General features: G+C 40.7%; 1 protein-coding gene across 8 annotated transcripts in view; it reads right to left on the bottom strand.

Moving 5' to 3' along the window:
• RARB (retinoic acid receptor beta) overlaps window positions 1-21767 on the bottom strand; it is a 352738-nt gene that overhangs the window by 270586 nt on the left and 60385 nt on the right. The window lies entirely within an intron of this gene.

Below are 21767 nucleotides of genomic sequence, written 5' to 3'. Positions count from 1 at the left end.
CACTGGGCTGGGCAGGGCTGGGGGCACCTGGTTTGCACCCCCTCGGAAATTGTGCGCCCAGGGCCCCGGCCCCGCTGGCACCTTCCACACTATGTCCCTGTTTGTAAGAAAGAACTGAAATGAAGGCATACAGGGGAGATGGTTGGCCGAGGTTGGTGGGGCAGTGCCCCTACTTGCCCTAATGAATCAGTCTCCCCTAAGTGATTAACAGGCAATGATATGATTAGAACAGGAGAGGGGAAGTCAAATACTGGCTTTTTAAAACTATCAGCTCATATAAAACTCTAGTTGAAAGTTATTAATTAAACCCTTTTGCCTCGAGCAAAAGGGTCAACAGAAAACGTGAGCGCTATTGAGAGAATCCAAGTTTTATACCAGAAAAGAACCAGCAACCTTTTGTCCTTTCGCATCCCGTTGATACATTTTCCTTCTGTATTATGAAAGTTCTTCATATTAAAGGGTGCGTCGTTTAAAAGGTATCACACGCCCAAAGAGAGGCCCAGAGCCGCATACCAAGGGCGAGAAGGACAGAATTTGTTAACCTCCGCATCTGCAGCTATAAACTGAATCTGTCAGGCAAAGAAGTTTATTTCACCCTAAGGCAAGAATATTTTCCCTGCGCCATTATGGATGACAAGCCTTACTCCGTAACCCATCATTGAAGTGTCAGGATTTTGTGGAAAAAATTGCCACAACATGCTTGGTTGTCCTGCCCTGAGGTGATATAGGAGTAACCGTGCCTTCAATATGCTTAATGTCATCTCTGGCCTTTGTTTTTCCCTCCTAGAGTTTATGGGCCTTTTTGTTCCTTACTGAATTCATGTAACTGAATGATGGGCTTATTCCAGATAGCCAGAGGAGACAGGAAAGGCGACGCGTCCACATTTCTTAAGATACATGTTGACTAATACCATGCAAGAGGAGAACGGTTCCCGTGATAATAGATTCTTCTTCCTGCTTCGTGGCAAGCCAGTACCTTGATTTCAGATTCAGACTTGACACCAAACACAAAAAGCTTCAAACCAGGAATGGAGAACTTGGCACCCTCAAGGTCTCTGTGGACTTCTACTGCCATCATCCCTGACCATTGGCCATGCTGGGTGAGCCTGATGGAATAAAACAATATCTGGAAGGCCACATGTTCCTCATAGCTGCTTTAAAATGCATCTTGCCTCTGGAGAAAGTACATGGGAAGCCCAAAACCCCCATAACATTTGCACTTGATCTCATTAAAAAGTCAATCTAGGAGTATGAATCATGGCTGTGTAAGCATTCTTGGTAATAAACCTAAAGGATCTGCATAGATGGCTCAGCCCCTAGCAATCCTTCCTTAGGAGAGAAAAAAAGGACCAGCAAATGTTTGGTATTTGAGTAACTGATGTCTCCTGACAACTCAAATAATATCAGAGGTGGCTATAAATCTCTGTCATCCTGTGATGAAAAAGAAAACCTCACTTTTCCAGTCGAGATAATCAGGCATGGAAAATTTTCAAATATTGTATCATACCATTGAGAGACTTGAGTTCCCATGTCTCATACCTTGTTAAAATGTGCAAACAGTGCTTCCGTCAGTGGGAGGCCATTGATCATCGTTAGGTTATACAAGCGGACCGTGGACATTTCCTAAGTTTGCAACACAGGATGTTGGTGCTACAGTAGTCGAAAAGCCCTTCTTATTGCCTGAATAAAAACAGCAGTAAATCCTAATTAATTATTTAGTCACATAAGCAGATTCCCTTATGAATCGACAACATCTCATTGTCTGAAGTGATGAACAAGGTTTTGGATTCATGGCCAATGAATGCTTAGTATAGATGGTTCTTAATGTGTTCTGAGTGTAGCACTTGACCTTCAACTCCTTCAACTTTTCACCCAATATTAGATACTTTACAAGTTGTATAACTGTTTTCCAGAGTGCTTGCAGCACCCAAGATGGAAGCGATAAACTCTTTCCAGTGACTGCTATGGAGCACATCTTCGAGGCATGTTTTCCACCTGGAATTTTAGTGGCAGCAACATCCATATTCTAAATAAGCAAAAACCCATAAAGGAAATTCAATAAAAACAAAGGGAAAGTTTCCAGCAGAGCTCCTACATGAGCCATACTTAAATAAAGTAGCAGAAGTCAAATATTTAGAAGTAATCTAGCCCAGGGTCAGGAATAGGGCAGATCAGGATCTGGAGCTATATGACTGAATGATCTGCAATAGATCAGCAAGGGCTTCTGACTCACAACAATTTTACAATCACAATAAAAAGGCTCCCCACCCCACCCAAAAAATCAGGCTATTATAATCCCTGTTCTGTAAGAATTTATGCGTATATTTGTACTTATATGCAAGTCACTTTAATATATAAGAGTATGGGTGTACTTGGCCAGGGCGGACCTTGGTAATATGTGTGAGGCCAAAATTTGATTCCCCCTATCCCCAGCCTTTGCACCGCCTTCCCAAAGCCAGGTAAGCAAGGCACCAGGCTTTGGGAAAGAGCCATGAGGGCTCCAGAGGGTTCTAGAGCCCTCTCAGCTCCTCCTCAAAGCCAGGTAAGCACTTACAGGACTTTGGGGAGGAGGCGGGAGAACATCTAGGACCCTGTCAGAGCCCTCACGCAATTAGCTTTACTTCTTGAGCCATCATTTTGCACCTGGCTCTGGTTAATGAACCCTTTAGCGAAAAACTAAAGATGAGCTCATCTGGATCAAACCAAATGCCTACCTAGCTCGGCATGATGCTTCCCACAATAGCCAACTAAATTGGCATCGTGGGGTGCACAAACAGGATCTGGGGGAATAGCCCTCTGTCACTGTTGTTCCAGGGACTGCTGTTCAGAGGGGTCTTCTGATTCTGAAGGTAACATACAGTTCTCATGACTAGTAGCCCTTGATAGCCTTGTTCTCAATGAATTGGTCCACTCCCCCCTTAAAGCCATCCAATCTAGTGGCCATCACCACAATTTGCAGAGGTTTAAAGATTTTCTGGGTTAAGGGGTACGTCCTCTTCTTTTTCCTGAATCCTCTACCATTGAGGTTCATGGAATGACTCTGGCTTCTAGTAGAGGTGAAAATTTATTATTATTATTATTGTTATTGTTATTGTTATTGTTATTGTTATTGTTATTATTATACCACCACCCTATACCCGGAGAGCTCAGGGTGGTTCACAGAATAATATCTACTCTCTATCCACTTTCTCAACTCCTATTGTGTTCCCACTCATTTAAGCATCTTTATTCTAAACTTTTATCAATAGTGACAAATGGAATCTTTCCTTGTAGATCCCACAAGCCTGAAGTCTGCCCATGCCAGATTTAAACCCAATCTTTTGACTGCAGCTGGAATGATTCTTAGAAATGGTGATTGAGAAACAAACTGTCATCAATAATGGATTGATCACCTAAAGTCGGAGACATTAGTGTAATGGTCAAATTAATCTATTGTGTAAAAGTATATGAGGAATAAATTGGATGAGATGGGCTTTGTCCTTGATGTTTTGGAATTCATAATCAAACATCACCACACTCTGTATTTCCATTGTTTAAAATGTGTTATGATACTCTGCTACGTTATTTACGTATAGAAAAATAGAAAAGGCAACCTTTTTTATTTAACCATCATAAATAATTTTAGCGTCTTGAACTTTGACTTTTGAGAGGGCTGGTAATATTTTCCATGAGCCTCGGGGCAGGGCCTTTCCCTCATAATAACACAGAGAAGCCAATTTCTCAGGATCCTAACAGTTTTCTTGTTGAGTTGGGAAAGTAAGGAGGGGAAAACCCTGAAAGAAGTCGATAGCAATTATGCTAAACCACAGAAAGGATATTTTAAATTACAAGCCACCCAGCCTTTCAGAAGCACATCAAAAAAAGTATTGGTAATTAGGACCTGCCCATCAGGGAAGTACAGAGCTGAGGAGCACCCTGTAGCAGACCAGTGATGGATGTGAAAGTCCCAAAAGCAGAATAGTGATTGATGAGGTAGTCTCCATGCAACATGGGGAGGATGGAGAGAAAGAACCCCGCAGCAAAAGAGGAATGAGGAGACATGCCTTGCAACACATCAATAACAGGGTGAGCAGAAGGTCCCCCCACTTGCCACAGATTTTTAAGCCTTGCTGATAAATGCAATGGTCACAAGCCAGTTAGTCTTGCCTTTTTGCAATCACAGGAGACCCAATTTAACCCCTGGGGTGTAATCAATTGTATAGCCCCTCATAGAGAAGATTTATAGCCATACAAATGGGAAAACATCAGTGTATGGAGAGAAGGGGAAATACACAAACTCCTTCTTTCTACAGGAGCTTCATGAGACGTTGTAAGGTGGACCGACAGAGGTCTGGAAGGATTTAATGCTAAATCAAGCGGAACATTAAGTGGACGTAAAACTGATTTGTCATAATTAACAGTCATTAGAAATGGTTTTCAGTGCATTTCTCTGCCAAACAAAAAACGAAGAAAGTGGATGAGTGGTATCTCTTCTATAATAGACTGTTACACCCACCAAGACCACATACGAGTTTCTTTTGTCCTTCCATATGATACATTCCTCCTCCTTGATACAAGATGTTCACATTTTCTCACTAGAATATGTTATATGTTTATGCATTTTCAGTAGCAATCCTTTGCCCATTCACAACAACAGAATAGTGGTACAGGAGATCATTCAGTGTAATATATGAATGGTGCAACAAGCCAAGTAGTACGAAGAAAAGAGTCATATGGAATAAGATGATGTGATTGTAGGAAATATGGTGATCGAACACAGAAAAGGGGGCTTATTGTAAGTCCTCGGGCCCAAAAACATGTGATTACATACTGTGAAGGAGTCTAAGACTTGGACCTTCAGAGGTTCAGGAAGGTTGTCTACAGCTCAGCAATAGTAAGGAGAGTAAGGTTAATAATAAGTCCAGTTTTAGACATCGTGCTAAGTCAAACCTTAGTTTAGCACAGCATGGGAGTAAAAAAGACTGGGGAGGGGAGGGGGGAGGAGGAGGAAGAAGAAAAAGAAGAAGAAGAAGAAGCTTCTCTTTAGGAGCCTGCATGTGGTAAGTCATGACTTGCCATGCCATGTGAACCAAGCTAATGACCACTTCAATTCTTAAGGGTCAAGAATACCAGTCACATATTTTGTTAAGGAGGTGACATGTAAATGGTCCGGAATGGTTAGGAAATTGTTGGCAACTCTTTCGCAACATAAGAACCACTTTGAATAATGTGTTTCATCTTCACCAAGTTTATTTTAATGCAGCTTCTCTAAATAATGCTGAAAGTGACTCCCAAGTCGGACGGGTCAAGTTCAGAGTGTGTTCATGTCAGGAAAAAGCAGAACCGTTTGTGGGGAGGGGGGTCAGAATGAAAAAGAGACAAGAAGCGAGGCCTGAATCAAGAGCTGGAGGGGAAAAGGCACTTTTGTGGATGAGGGGTTCCCCCTCTGGGGATCCAGACATATGACAAGTGGATTTATTGCTTGCAGAAGTGCTTAAACTTCTGACCACCATTTATGCTAAACTTGTATATTTGTAAATAAACCTGAAATAAAATTTAAAAAACTGAAACACTATAAAACATAATCAAGTGAGCTCACTTTCCAAAGGAAATTCCATCCCTGGAACATCTCACAAGTTTTCAAAGAAAGAAACACATTCCCCACCCACCCCAGGACTGACCCATAAATGCAGGAAAAGTCTGCTCCGGTGGGACTGACTCCTTACGCAAGAACAGGGCACCAGCCACCAAGTGCCCGGTGAGAAGGATTCCAGGGGAGCAATGGAAGCAAATAACCTCCTCCTGTTCCACCTGGACTCTCCCTTTCCTCTCATGAAGCCATCTACCGACAGCTGCCCTGTGGGAAGAACTTCTGATATGTTGATATTATTTCCTGTGTTTTTCAAAAATGAATTTTGATGTGACTGGTAAGCCATCGTGGCATGCTATGTAGCCTGGAAATGCTGAAAAGAAATAATAAACTAATACCAAGATTTGGTGAAATGTGAATACAGGCAGCAACCATTTTACATGCATCCGATTGACACGTGATCACACATACTCGTTGCTGCCGACCCGGAAGTGGCCCCAAAACAGGGCGAAGGGAGCGGCAGAAACAGGCTTATGCGTGCTCTGCCAATGCGTGCGGGGGTCAGGAACAGAACCCCCCCACACAAAAGGCTCGCTGCCAATCGTTATAATGGAAACTAACAAGATGAAAGAATACCGAATTAAATGCATTCTAAGGACAGCTGATTCAGCTAATTGTGATCACAGCCTAGAGCAACAAGCCAGGAATCTTTCTCTGTTCAAAGAACACTTATTCTTCAAGAACTACGTACGTATACACATACACGTCCCAAACCTGTTGCCTATCAGGAAAATCCACTCTTCTGCTTTCTATGTAGAGTGGATCTTCAAATCTACTTCTAGCTGCACAACATTTTGCAGCTGGGCTGATGGTGATAATGGCAGCACTAAGTGAATAGTCCTTTGGTTCCTCCAAACAGGTTTTCTCATTTAATCGTGAAGTAAAAGGTTATATCTGAATCCACTTCAATGGGTTAAACTCCAGTAGAACTCTTTTACTACTGCATACAAACTACATGCATGCAGCGCTTTCTTTTTACTAAGGAATCTATGTATCAGGGGCCAAACTTTATTATAGTTTCCTATATAACACCCAAACACAGAAATGTGCATATAAATAACCACTCATAATATGGCATAGAGCTTGTTTGAGATGATGAACTGAGAAGCTCTAGAGATTTTACTGCATGTTCTTCTGGACTGGCACCTAAAACAGCAATTGTATATCCTCTTATATGTGCTTAATCCCAGTGAATTAAATGGTTTTGAGCACACATCAATTGAGGGCAGGATTACAGCCTAATTATTTTTAATCAGTGGTATGGGACATAACACCAAGCAAGCATGCATGGTATCGAAACCTTATTTTATTAAAATCACACATCAGTTTGGTAGAGTCATATGTCCAGTGATCCTAGCAGAAAAAGAAATTAATAGTAATAATCCAAAGGATTATGGAGCAGAGGTTAGTGCATAACCTTTTAATGGGCGGAATATTTAAAGACTGATGACACAGTATATTTTCACTCTTCAGTAATTTAGTGCAGAAGTTCACATTGATTACTTAAAAGGCCATTCAATTTTATTTCCTATTTAATTGTTCTTTCTGCTCAGTAAATGGTTGCCTGAACCAAGTACAAGATTATTTTATTAATTTTGCATCATTTAAAAGCACTTCTGCCCTAACTCACTTGTTCACGTGCCCTAGGAATGCCCTTCAGGTTTTCAAAGACGTGCAGATTATACATTTCCCATTAACACAAAACCTGAAACCCTACAGTGCTCAATATCTTCAACCTGAACGTAACCCCTCCAGGTGCATGGAACAGAGAAAAAAGACAACATTCCCAGGGAGCAGTTGCACTGAAGACAAAGCAGGGGAAATTGAGGCTTACTCAGAAGAATGCAGTCCCACCTTGCCATTTACCTCCTTTAAGAAAAGATGACTACAGCCACACAGTTTCGGGCTAAATTTCTTTTAACAGCTATTGAAGTGGTCTCAAACAGCTATTGAACAAGGGTTAGCCTTAAACTGCCATTCCACAAAGTACTGAAGTATGGGCTCAACGTTTAAGACATGTTTGCATCCAACTCAATTACACCCAATAAAATCCGTCACTTTTCAGTGTAGAGTGCTTCGTGTGTTTTTTCTTAAAGAAGGGCCTTCAGGCTAGACACCCACCTAAATAATTTCAGCTATTTCCTTCCACCCTCATTACCATTTTATTGTTGTTATTATTATTTATTTGGCAAGGAAAAGGGGACGACAGAGGACGAGTTGGTTGGACAGTGTTCTCGAAGCTACCAACATGAGTTTGACCAAACTGTGGGAGGCAGTGGAAGACAGGAGTGCCTGGCGTGCTCTGGTCCATGGGGTCATGAAGAGTCGGACACGACTAAACAACTAAACAACAACAAGCTCAACATGGCCTTCCACTTTAAAGGGGGGGGGAATGTTATTTGTCTCCTTGGTTTTAGCTGGTCTTCTATCATATCCTATTTTTATTAGTAAACACTGCGTTTTCCATCTCCTGCACACCTGGGATTGCATCCAATATCAGCAGACCCACTGAAATGAATGGTCATGACTAACCTAGGTCTATTCATTTGAATGGGTCTACTCCAAGTTCAGTTGGATATAAACCCTGGAGACGGAGCATTACACTCATACTTAAACACATGAATAGCCGAGGTTTCATCTTCTCCTACACGCTCAAGCAGTGAAGAGTACAAGCAAAGGGGAAGCTGCCAATTCGCCTAGCAGCTCCTTTAAGCACACAGTCAGGAGTGCAGGACACAACCTCCCAAAATGCAGCAGTGTCCCAGCATGGGCCCATACTTGCTAAAAGGAACATTTTGCTAAAAGGGGGCACTGTGTCCTAAACCATTGGAATGTCCACCACCCAGGGGAAGTGATGGCTATTCCAGAATCCCGAGTCTACTGGTCTCTACCTTGCTACAGCCATCACTTCCCCTTGGTGGTGGACACCTTCTTAGTGCAGAAAGTATTGATCTTATGTGTAAAGATTCTTCTCTATTTGGATTAATACAGGAGGATTCTAGAAGCTACTAGAGGCTTCTTTGTGTGAGAGAAGCAGGGAAAGAAGGAATCATGATTGTTTGGGTTATACCTTCTGGGAAGCTGCCTTGAAGTAATTCTCTTATCTCTATTCTGCAGAGTCTGATTATAAACATAGGTCAGAAGGAGCCTGGGTCTTTTCTCTATTTATCTCCCTTCTGGTGTGGTGTTTCTGTTTCTGTATAGTGTTAAGGTTTAGGCTTGTTGTAAGTTTTGTAAGTGCTGCAGCTCTGTATGGACTGAGTCAATCCTGATTGTATTGTATTTGATAACCATTACGCCATGTCTGCCTTCAGCACAAGTGAAAGCTCTGCTAGATGAAGTACTGTTGCCTCTGGTCTATTTTTTTTTGGAACTCTGCTGAACTCTGCAACACGTTTAATGTTTTCCTCCACACGTATGACTCACGTATGACATCTGGCCAGTAAAAGGGTCAATGTCTTTTTATGAAGCTGTTGGCTTCTACTATGCAGGGGGGTTTCAAGTTCCAGTAATTTCTTTGCAGAAAGTTCCTCACGTCTCTCCTGATCCTACATGTGTTGCCATGCACTGAAATGTACATCTTGCAGCAATCATTTAGCATGTCCATAGCAAGCATTTGTTTGTTAAGCACTGCATATCATAATAGAAGAAATACAATGAGAGATACAGCACTGAAATGTATGTTTTGCAGCAAATAATTTTGTATTGCATAGCTGGATATAAATATTATTATGATTGCATAAGCTCCTATTGATTCAGCCCCATGACAGAATAACTGTTGCCCTAATAATAAGGTTCACATCTGACTTATTCTTTAAATTTCACAAATAGTTTACCTGGGACACTTACAAATTAATCAATTAATATTGACCGAAAGATCAATCTTTGCACAATATGAAAAGCAGTTTTGACCTATTTGATGCTCTCCACAAAAAAGCTTCATCTTCTCTTGATTAATATTAATTTGCTTTAAAGTATTTCATTGCACTCAAACTTTAATTTAAAAAGAAATTAGGAAGTCTATAAAGACTGTAGAGCATCAATAATATTCAACTGCAATTTGTACGTATGGTTTGTATTAAATTAATTGAAAATTACTTCTGATCTGTATCATCCACACATACACTGCAAGAGCTAGCACATGCATTGCTATCGGCAGTCTCTTGTTATCATTCACATATATGTGTATTTATACAACGCCATGCGTGATAAATACTAGATTTCACTAGATCAGAATTGATTTTCGTTGTTGTGTAACAGTTACAAAGTTCCTTCTTACAACTCTATGAAACAGAAGCCACCATGACTTGGTAATCATAGAATTGTAGAGCTCGAAGGGACGTGGGTCATCTAGTCCAACCCCCTGCAATGCGGGAATCTTTTGCCCAGTGTGGGGCTCGAACCCTCAACCCTGCAATTTAAGAGTCAAATCCTAATATCTGACTGTATTTCACTGGTAATGTTAAAAGCTGCAAAGTGGCGCTAGGCACTCATATGATATTGTGAGCCAGTAGAAAGTATGTACCTATCTTCCCTTTATGGAAGAAGCATGCTCCATTTTTCATTATATATGGCACAATCAGCAATTTCTGAATAAGACAGGGAAAACTTTAATGATTGCCGCAGTTGTTCCTAGAACAATTTTTTAACTTGTGCACACAACACCAACATTTGCTGTTTAACGTAGCACTAAACAAAAAGAGTCAAGATATTTTTAGTCTTGCAATGGTGTGTCATCAATTAGCGTTCCACAATTTCGCATTTGTCATTTTTATACACTTTTGTTTGTGGAAAGTTTTGACAAGGTGCTCTTTTCAGCATGATTTGTAATAGCTCTCCTCCCCCCTGTTGTTAGTTTCACAAGCAGCCTTGGTGCAGTATAATTATTTAGCAGGCCCATAACAACCCTATTTGGTCATCTATTATTAGGCTCATTTAGACAAAGCCTACATAAAAATTGCATTCCTACACAAGCGTCTAATTTATAAGTAGCAATAAATATGCCAGGCAGAGTGCCAGATACACTTTCAAGACTTTGCAGCCTCCTAATGGCCACAGACCAGACCAATGCTGTGAAAACTCTTTGCATTTTAATCATAAAAATTTGGAAGGTTGTCAGAGCATCCCAGAGCTGCCTGAAAATGGGGGAGTGGGAGCTGGGGATGCAGAAATGGCAGCATTCAAATCAGGCTTGGCGTTCTGAAAGGACCAGACTTACTTATTTAATTCATTAAAGCCAGCCCCTAAACCTGCAGTTTCCAAAAGGGATTTATGACACCTCATCTTCAGAGAATGGCCTGTTCATCTGTACCTGCAGAACTTCATCTAGCGATAACACAGAGACAGACCTCCACAGTGGAGAAAACTGCCTCTTTCCCGGGGCCACTATACAATCATGAATATGTAAAACAGGAACAGTAAAGAGCAACAATATCAAAAGAAATAAAACATAAACAGCATATCAAGTATAGTAAAACTAAGCCCTACCCTTAGGCAACTGCTTCAGGGGGCAGGCACTGGGAGCAAGGATTGGAGGCTAGAGCTATGGGTGCCGTTCACAGCCTGTCCTCATTATCAAACCAGTCTGCTGCCCTCAGGTGCCTTGTTGCAAGTGCAACAGCAGAGTTAATTCCATATGCAATTTAAGGGTTAATTATGTTAGTGTTAAAGTCAACTAGACAAGGCCAGGAACAAGTGGAAGTGTTGTATAGCAACCAGGCAGCGTGACATGATATTTGCTGATATCTATTCTGATTGGCTATGTGATTCTGAGGGTGCTTTCCAGTGTATGTATGATTGTGTGTCTTCCTACTCTGTACAAGGCCTGAAGTAAGCAAAACAAAACCTCTCAGTTGCCTCTCAAATTATACACCATTTCTTCTAACTTTTCCATAGAAAAATGTTATCTGGTTTCTTTTCTCTCTGGACTCCAACTGTGTTATTTAAGAAAATATGCTAACAGGCCTGTCACCAGTGTTTTAAGAACAACTCAGCTGGTTGGCTTCTGCAAATGGAATGATGGTGGGGAAGGAAATCTTGTTTTTTTGTCTCAGGCAGTAATATATTTCAGGTCAGTCTTGGGCCCCAGAAATAAGTAAGGGTTTGCTGGGGGCTCAGAAGTCAATGTGAGCAGTATGTGAACCTTCTGTAGGAAACTACGGTATTCCATAACCAAACACCTCCTCAGAGAAGATTCTCTTGTTGCCCCCCAACTCAGCTCAGATGACAAGAACACCCAGAAAAGGGTCTCTGAAGGCCTTAAGCTACAGGAAGGCAGATATAGAGCCTCACAACCCTTCAGGTAAGTGGCCCTTAAGGAACAATAGAAAATCTACATTCAATAAACTCTCCAAAATAATGTATTGCATATAGCCGTAGAAGCATAGTCTAGCAATTTCCAGAGAAATTCTCCTAAACTCCTTCTTATCATCATTGTTATTATTAATACATCTATCCAGCCCTTCAATTCAAATGAATACTCAAAGCAGCTTATGAAACAAATTCATTATACCATATTAAAACAACGAATTAAGACAACAATAATTCAAAGCCGCATTTGTCAAAGCAGTTGCAAAACAAGCAATAAATTTGTATACAGAGCTATACAAGGGCCCATGAAGAGATCAGCTGGAAACATACACAATTTGAATTGTTGAAGTTAAATTGGTTTGCTTCTTGCACCTGTGGGTTTGCTTCATGCCCTGTTTTACATCGCTTGAAAAATACGGCACGCTTCATGAAATTGCATGTCATTTCAATTCGGAGGGAGCAAACAAAGCCCCTTAATTCACTTCCCACTCTAAAAAGGGGGTGTGCCAAATTTTGTTCTCATACCAGGAAGTAGTGGTGGCTTCGGGGGGGGGGGGGGTTACAGTCTGTTTGCCCCTGCTTGTGACTTTTGGAGTTCCCCTCAACTTCAAAAATCAAAGAAACGTTTGCCCAAGCTAGCCAACTGGGCAATTTGGTCCTAGTCCTAAATTAACAAGGTAGCATTCAAATGTCTGTGAAATGGAGCCTGCAATTCCATGTCCGTTTCTAAGGAATCTGACTCTCTTGCTGCCTGGTTTCAGGCTGCTCAGCCCCATCTGACTTCAAAGTCAGTTAAACCCATAGTGAGGGGTCCAAAATCCCTGTCATTGCAACCACCGCACGATATCAGAGCAGACCACCAAAGGGATCAAGAAAAGTGAGGCAGGTCAGAAGCCAAGAAGGCAGAAGCGAAAAGTTCCACCCAACTTGGGGGGGGGGGGCTTGTCACATGAGCGTAACGTCCCACACGCGCTCAGCATACGACACACATGTTGGGAGGAGCCTGCGAGGCCCACCACTGCCATAGGGGAACCCAGCAAGGCCCTGCCACTTAAGACTGGGGCTGATACTTTGATTGGCTACTGTGGATGTGGGGTGTGTGCTGAGGCGTCCTCAGCCCCATAGAGTTGGCACCTATGCAAGAAGATGCTACAAGTAGGATGAAGGCTAGAGAACAGGACCGTCTGGAATGAGATTTGACAATATTAATGACTCATCACAGCGATAATCTTTTCCTTCTGTTAGTGACGTTCCTAAGACCAAATTATTGCTGTGTTTTCTATCTGTGTAGGGAAAGCTTGAATCTTTGGTTCATGCAAAGAATTGTTGTTACTGATACTTTAGTGCGTTTATTTGGATATTTCCCAAAGGGCTATCTCCAATTTGTATAACTGGAGATCGTCCATTAGAAGCTTCTGGTTGGGGTGGGGGAGGGTCTGGAAGCCTGCTTTTCCTTGCCTTTTTGGCTTAGATGTGTACCTTTGAGAGGGATGCCTACAGCAGCAGAAAACCTGAGAAGGTGGAAGGAAGTAGCTGTTCAAGGCTTCTGAATTCACACTCACCATACAAAACATTGTGAGTTGTGAATTCCTCTGCAGTGCAATTGTCCAAAAGTCTTACACATTTTTAATACCAATATGGCTCAAGATCATAATTGAGGCCAGCTTACAGTAAGAAAACAAGACCTTGTTGTTGTTTTTTCTTCCAATTCCCGTTATCACTGCAGAGCCAACATAATTCAGAATTAGCTGGAACCTGTTCTCTGCTGTGAATCATGGCTGTTTGCCATGTTCCAATCCATCATGATTTTTCTAACACAAAAGGAAACAGTAAGCTGTGATAGGTAAGCGCGAAGCACGGTTTCAGAACGCCAAGGCTCACCAGAGTAAATGGATATATGCCGGTAACCGATTTATTTTAAACAGATTATTTGCAAGAAATATATTAGCAGGCCAGAAGAAAAAAGTGGTGGAAGCCCCCAAGATTCCCATGGGTGCCCCACCTACCCTGCTGCCTCTGGCACCGGCTCTTGTGTTAGAGAAGTAGCACAGGCAGAGGGCAATATCTCACCCGAAATCAGAAGCGGAGGCAGCAGGGCAGGTGGCAAGATTTCCTGTTTCACCTCAAGTAGTCAAATGGGATGTGCCACCCCTGCCAGTCAGAATAAAAAAACCATGGGGAGTTTGGACAAACTGATTCTAAATGGGATGCAAGCCTTCATACCCCTGGACATCTTCTCCGCAGCAGTCAACACCCAAACATTCAGAAGAAGAAGCCCAGAGCCCTCTCACCACCAGGCAAGTAATTCCTGTGGCCTTGCATTGTGCAACATACACTACCTCCTGTTCCCCTGTCCTGTGGCGGTGATTGCAGCAGCAATGAGATGCAAAAGGCAGGAGATTCTGGGAGCTGTAGTTTAAGCACTCCAGAAACTGGACTCTAAACTAACTACCCTCCCAGAATCCACCACGCTCAGTGTGGTCATGGGGGTGAAAGAGGCAGATGGCGTGAAAAGAAAGACTCTCATTGCCACTGTTGCTGCTTTGCTCTTAAGAAGCGGGAGGGTGGGCATGCAGAGGCAGTGTATGTTTAACACTGGGGGGTGGTAGGGGTGGCTGGTGTGGGTGTGTAAGGGCACAGAAAACAATTCAGACAGTGCAACTGGAGCACTCAGTTGGGCTCTGGAGGCTTTTCCAGTTTCACACATCCCTAGTTTAATCTGCAAGACCCACTGAGTTCAATAGAACTTACATCATACTACATGTGTTGTGGTTTGCAGCCTCAGTATGAGAAAGAAGTGTTCTGGTTAGCATATAGATTGCTCTGCTAGGAATCCTAGCATTCCAGTACAATTTGCAAACTAATTATTTTCTGATATGCACAGAATCTTATAAACACTGAACTTTTTTTTCTAGCATAGTTTCTAGCATCTGAAATGGGATGCGTATAACCACATGTTGGCTGGTGACTTTAAAAAAAACCTCTTAGGTGACCAGTTCCCAAACCCCCAGGAAGCCATGGATTTACGTATCTGCAACCTCTACACATCTTCCCACAAACCACATGGCAAACTGCTTTCAAATATGAGGGGGCTTTCAAAAGTATTGTGGTGACATAACACGGGAGACCACAGTTCACAGAAATGGTCATATCCAAAGCCCTTGATTGTGCTTAAACTAATTCTTTAGGCTCCTACCAATAACAGTGTTAATACCCCTTGTGAAAAATTCAGTACAACTGAAGTGGATTTTTTTGCAAAAATCAGAGATCCACTGAAGGAACAGGAAATCTCTGGAAAACTGCCCACAATGGGATCAATCCAGATTTTGTCATTCACTTCATTGGTAAGCAGATTGAATACAATAATGGTGAGAGTCTGCTCTAATTTTCAACTTACTTTGGATTAGTTTATTCAATTTACTCTAATGTTACGCTGACACCTAAAAAAAACTATTTCCCTTTTTAAATTGATGTTTATCCCTTCCTCCACTCCCATCCTCAGCCACTAACCACTTGTAAGTTGTAATCAATATGTCTCTCTCTCTCTAACTCTCTCTCTCTCTTTTAAATAGGTCCCTCTAGCTTCTTAATCTTGGTCTATTTCATTGGTACTTATAGTGAATAACAGTTTCTTTGTACCAGATGTTTTATTTTACTTTCCTTAAACATGGTCCTCTAATATGCAGTTTGCTGCTACGGCGGGGAGTTGCTTTTTTCATTTGCCCTGAATTTGACTCCACTATGGTCTGCATTAATAGGAACAGCAGCTAAAACTTCTTTGAAACTTTATTCACCACAACCAGGAAGAAAAAAAAATGGTCTGATGAAATTCTTTTAAACATGCTTTAATCTAGCTGGAATGCCAGAAATTGCTTCCAGATGTGCTCCATACAAAAGTCAATCATAGCTATTTATACTGACACTCTACAGTCCAAACAATCTCAATCGAAATGCCATGTCTCCGCTACAATAAAGCTATAAATGTCAGTTTTGTTGAATCTGGAGAGGTGTTGAAGAGTTCACGCTAGTTGGCTTTCTAGGCTGTTTGTTAGCCGGGGAATAATTAAAAGAAAAGAAAGGAGAGATACTCTTAACATATAGATCCCAGGTTTGTTGAGCTATTCTTAAGGCACACCTGACACCTTCAAACCCCCAAGTGCCACAGGTTACAAGTTGAAATTCATTTCATGAACTGGAAAAATGCATCACTTAGGCAAAATGCCAAGAAAAACTAAAGTGCTTGGCAGGATTCCCATGCCCTCTTCCTAGACTGAACACACACATAGCACACCTGGGACGAAAATTAACATCAGTACAGTGAAGCAACAGATGCTCACCATATTAGTACCTTTACTTGAGAAGCTTCCAGGGTCTGGGAGGGAAGGGAAAAAGGGAAAGTCTTTCCCCCACCCAATATCTAACAAAGGATGTCTGAGAACTCCATCCTAGAAGTTTTGTCAACTACGCAGAGATAGTTACTACTTGGAAAAATGACACTAGATTCACAGCAATTCGGTACAAAAGTTTCAGTACAATATCACAAGTTTCAAAATGGTTCTGCACATCAAAAAGATTCATAGTGTTTTCAAGAAAGCACATATAACCATCAAGCAGTTTATTTGTGAGTTCCAACCAGTTCAAGAAAATAATTATGAATAAAGCTCTTTTGACGAGTAAATTAATGTTTTATTGACTTTATTAACTAATTATTACTAATTATTAACTAATTAATCTTTTATTTTAAAAAGAGCAGTGCCTCCAAGGGTCAGCTGTATATAAGCAACCCATAAACTTTAAAGCATGCACCTTTTAGCAAATCTTCAAAGAGGAAAAAACAAGCACCACAACACTGAACCATCATCCTTAAAAATAGGAACAGCAGGACTTCCCTACAATAGCAAGTAGCCACCTGGCCCTTTGTTTTGTTTAGCTGAATATTAGTAGTTTCAATGAAAATGAAGTATATAGGGGTATTTTATTTTCATTTAACAAAAATTCAGGCTAAAATGCATCATCACACATGGTACAGTATCAGGCCGAATAACAGGAAGTGTTGAGTTTGTCACCTGTCCTTCATGAGATGGAAAAAATGTAAGCTGATCACATACAGAAATCACTATTAAACTAAATATGTTCTCGAGTGACAGGAAAATGGAAAAGAAGCCTGTCCATAAAACATAAACACTGTGATTTTAGCCTTCAGCCAGATTTTGCTTGCTTGATTCCAAACACAAGACATTTTTATACAGGCCCAATGGAACCATATTTATATATGCTTCTTGCTATCCCAGACCACTCACAAACTCCAATATATGTATATTTTTTAAAAAAAAAAAAAGAAAAACAAATACAACAAATGTTAAAGGGAAATATTCATGATTTATATCCACTGATAAGACTTCTAAATATCCACAATCAGTTTCTGGTTATCAGAGTTTGATAAATCTTTGAAATAAAGTCAACCATCTCATGCATATATAACTGTCCTCTTAAACTGTGTGAGCTACTTCCTCCACCCCTCCACACACACGAACACACACATTATGAAAGACAATTCACATTCACCCTATTGTATTGAATTCTATAATTGTACAGAATGGGAACCTAAGATAGAAATTTCAGTTAAAAAAAACAACAAATTCAAAACAATTTTTAATTAAATCACTTCCCCCAAACACAGCTCTTTCAACATAAGACAACTTTTACTGTGGTTTCCTGCACCCAAATTACACCCTTGTAAGGCGATTTCTAGCTTTCAAAATATTGGATTTGATTTAATCATTTCAACTCACTAAAGTTGTCCCTTTTATTATTTAATTTTATTACAAGCCAAACTCCTTCTCATACAGAGATAATACTGCAGGGTTCTTTTGTCAACTAAAGTATCATTCAATATGTAAGAGAACACAAGAGGCTGAAATGAGAATACAATTTCCCATGAGGCAGCTCTGCGTTCAAGTAATTTAACTTCAACACCAGTTCAATATTTGAACAAGGCAGGCTTTTACTCTTGCTTGGTGTTTAAATGTGCCTACTCCGAAATCAATCATAAATTCAAATGCCTTTTATTTTGAAACAATCTCAATATTTAAAAGAGTTTTTGAATCACGGGTCATGGCTGAACAACTGCCTTGAGGTCTTCTGAAAGGGATGTTGTTTTACTGCCAACACACACAGAAGGTAATTCTAGGATCAAACACAAAGGCCAGTTTGTATTTTACTTCACATTTCTCAGAATGGGCTGTGCACAAAGAATGCTTCACAGGGAATGAAATCAGCCCAAGGGTTGCAATTCTTTTGTAGTAATTGAAGCTTGTACCTCCTCCATGGGAATAGGATGAATGGCGGGAGGCAGCTAGCAGTATCTGTGCAAACTCAGCCCAGCTCCAACTCTGGCTTTCAGCACAGTGGCCTGGTTCACACATCATGCTAAGCCAAACCATGACCAAGCAGGAAAGAGGGAGTGTGCAGGTACTTGAAGGAAAATATCACTGCTCACTCGCTTCTCTCCCAGTCCTGTTGTTGCTTCACACTAAAGCATGGCTTGATGTGAACTGCATGGTCCCATTCAAAACTTCCAGACAGCAACTTCTAGCACACTGTCTTATTAGAAGAAGAATTATTGCCATCTTCATCCTTCAAGGCTTGGAAGACATGGGTTGACATGCTTTGGTATGTATCTGACCTAACAATCTGCAATACAATGGAAACCATTCAAATAATGAATGGCACATCAAATCAGAAATCATCAGAGATGAATTCAATAGACCTGGTTGGGATGCCAGAACTGCTAAAATACTGACTACAAGAGAGCAACAGGCTGAACTCAGGATATGCCTTCTATGCACCAAGCTTCCTACTGGAAAGCACAAGGGTGCATACAATTTCACCTTAGTGGCATCTGCATACAGAACCATCCTGTGATGATGATGATAATAATAATAATAATAATAATAATAATAATAATAATACCCTTAAGAACATATAGAAAGGATAAGGAATTGGCACTCTTGGACTAAGTCATTAATCCAGGAAGTTCTGTCTCCTCACCTTGACCTCAGCTGCCATCCTAAAATCAAGTAATGCACATAGAATGCTTGGTAGTTCTGGCAATATGACTTGCTGACAATGCACTAAGAATCTCAGAAGAGTCATGTTGAATCAGGCCAAAGTCCCATCTTAGCCCACCGTTCTATTCTCCAGCTTTCGGGCGTGGGACTAATCCCATGGGTGGTCCTCCTCTAAAACTAACTGCTGACCAGAGCCATCGAGTTTTCACGGTATTCTTTAGTCACTTAATGAATTGAGATTTTTAAAAATATGTTCGGCATTTTTTTTGGCATGAAGTCATAAACAAATCTCTGTCTTCTCTTTTTCTTTCTTGAAACAACAGAGCACTTAGGCGCTATGATTCTACATGAAAACAAACAAACCAGGCTTTGGCTGCAGGCCACATCCTGTGCCTGTAGCCATTTTGCTTGTTTATTCAACAAAAAACCCTTCACTTATGTCCACTGTGAGCAAACACCAGCCATCAACAACTTCCGCTTCCTCAAGCAACAAGTTAACCCTATTTTTAAAGAACATGTCCACCACTAAATCATTTTTTATCTTAATGATTTCTCGAAATCTTCTTATTTAAATGTGTGTCTATAACGAAGTACCAAGTTGGCTGTAGAAAGCTTTCATTCTGCATTTCACATGTGGCACAATCGTACATTGTTCAGTTTTGAAGAGGAACATTTGATGAATCAAGCAGACGAAGCCCAAGACATAGTTATTAGATGCATTACATCTTTAGCACATCATCTGTAAAAATGTCCTGGGTAAACTAACGCTCCAGGGGAAACCTGACCTTTAAGAGTCTTCCCAATACTACATCTAAATTAATGTCAGTGACAGCCATTTCAATCTAAACTAGCAGGGTTCTTTCATTCCATCTACAGAATCTAGTCATCCATTTTACTTGTGAGTGTAAACATACACATATGTAAATGAAAGTGTGTCATTGCTGGCTATGGGGTTTAAGCAGCAAACAGTGAAAGCATTCAAACTTAAATGCTGAGGCAATTCAAGATCTATATACTTGCTAATAGTCTCTTAGCCAGTTTTATTAAGAAATTTATCATCCAAAGGGTACTTACTTTATTTTTAAATATTTCTACCTCACTTTTCTATTAATAATGACTAAACCGGCATTCTTTTATATGATCGTAAAAAGAAAGGGCAAGCAATAAATAGTGATTCAACAACAAATAATAAAAGCAGCAGTATTAAAAGAAACAAATAATTTTTTAAGAAAGCAATGAGCACAATCAAACTGAAGCCCAAGATAACCAAGTGTTGTTTGCATGGTGCATAAATGACAGCTGCATAGCTGCACAAAACGCAGTCACAATATGCACATTCCCCAAGACCTGTTGACCTGTAGGATTATGCATAATGACCAGAGAATGTACAAAATTCAGTCGACATATGCCACATTTCCCAAGGAAATGTGTACAATTCCCTCTTTAGGGAGGAGGCCTGGTAAATGTGCACAAAGGCAGGTTCTTGTGCACATTAGCCACTCAACTTACATTCCCCCTTCATATATATAGCTTAAACAGATGTGTAAATAAACCATATATTATATAAAGGCACCCCAATCTCTGAGTGGTACAAGATTCCAAGGATCCAGGCACTTACCCAGAATCCATGTCTCCTTTGGAAATGAGGCACAGCAGAGACTGTGGTGTCTTTATGAGATATGGTTTATTTACACATATATACAACCTGAGCCTACCCTTATCAGCCCCACACTCTAACCAACTGAGCTATCCTGTCAGCTGTCCTATCATTTCTTACATTCTTATGTAAGGCCAGCAATGTATCCTTGATGCAGTTATCTTCGTACTGCCTATGTTTAGGAAATTCTAATAGGATTACTATATAATCATCATGTAAGTATTTCACAATGCAAACAGCCCATACAGAAATCGGAACGGTTTGAAGCACTGCAATAAGCAGAGTGCGGATTTCAAAACCTGAAGTACTGCGTATTAGAACCTGCCTTTCCCGGAATTGTGTCTCCGAGAAGCAGACAGCTTGCTGTACAGAAGATTGCTTGCCATTTATTATTCACATATAATTTGGCAAAGGAGATGCGACGAACAATTAAATGGCATCACACACAACTGTCTGGCACACGTGAAGGATGGAGAACGTACTATTATGCAGCTCTAAAGCTGAAGAAGAAGTGTGAGAAAGAGAAGCCACTCAAGACTTAATGTTGTAACCAAATCACTGGCTGAAGAAGAATTAGAATTGATTAGCTATCACATCACTTTTGAGTCTCCAAACTTCCATGTGCAGAAAGAAAAAGGGCTGGGTAGGTCTTCTATCACTTTTGTTAACTGCCCCCCACCCAGCCCCCCAAAAAGACAGTTACCAAAAGGTAGGGGATTGGAAAGACTTGAGAAAAACCATACTTGAAAAGGTATTCATTACAAATCCAGAAAACTGACCACTACTCATCATCTCTTGAGAATGACTGAGCAAACACACTTGAACTGCAACCAATCCCCACGTAAAGATTCGTAGTCACTGATTAAAGATAAAAAGCCTATTTTAATGCTTCTTATGCTCCACAATCTTTACAACAGTTTCCTGCTTATATGTATAAGACTGACCAGTAAAATTCTAGTCCAGCAGTAGGACAGTTTTGATACATTTCTGTGTAAAGCACGGTAGCTATTATCCTGGTATTAATTACTTAAGTACTGTCATAGTATCCATCCATAGTATCCAACTGAAATACTCAGTAACTTTTTCTTTTATCTTGTCTGTT

The sequence above is a fragment of the Podarcis pityusensis genome, assembly GCF_964106645.2.
Source record: "Podarcis pityusensis genome assembly, chromosome: 12".
Lineage (NCBI taxonomy): Eukaryota > Metazoa > Chordata > Lepidosauria > Squamata > Lacertidae > Podarcis > Podarcis pityusensis.
This window is presented reverse-complemented; position numbering and strand designations above follow the sequence as displayed.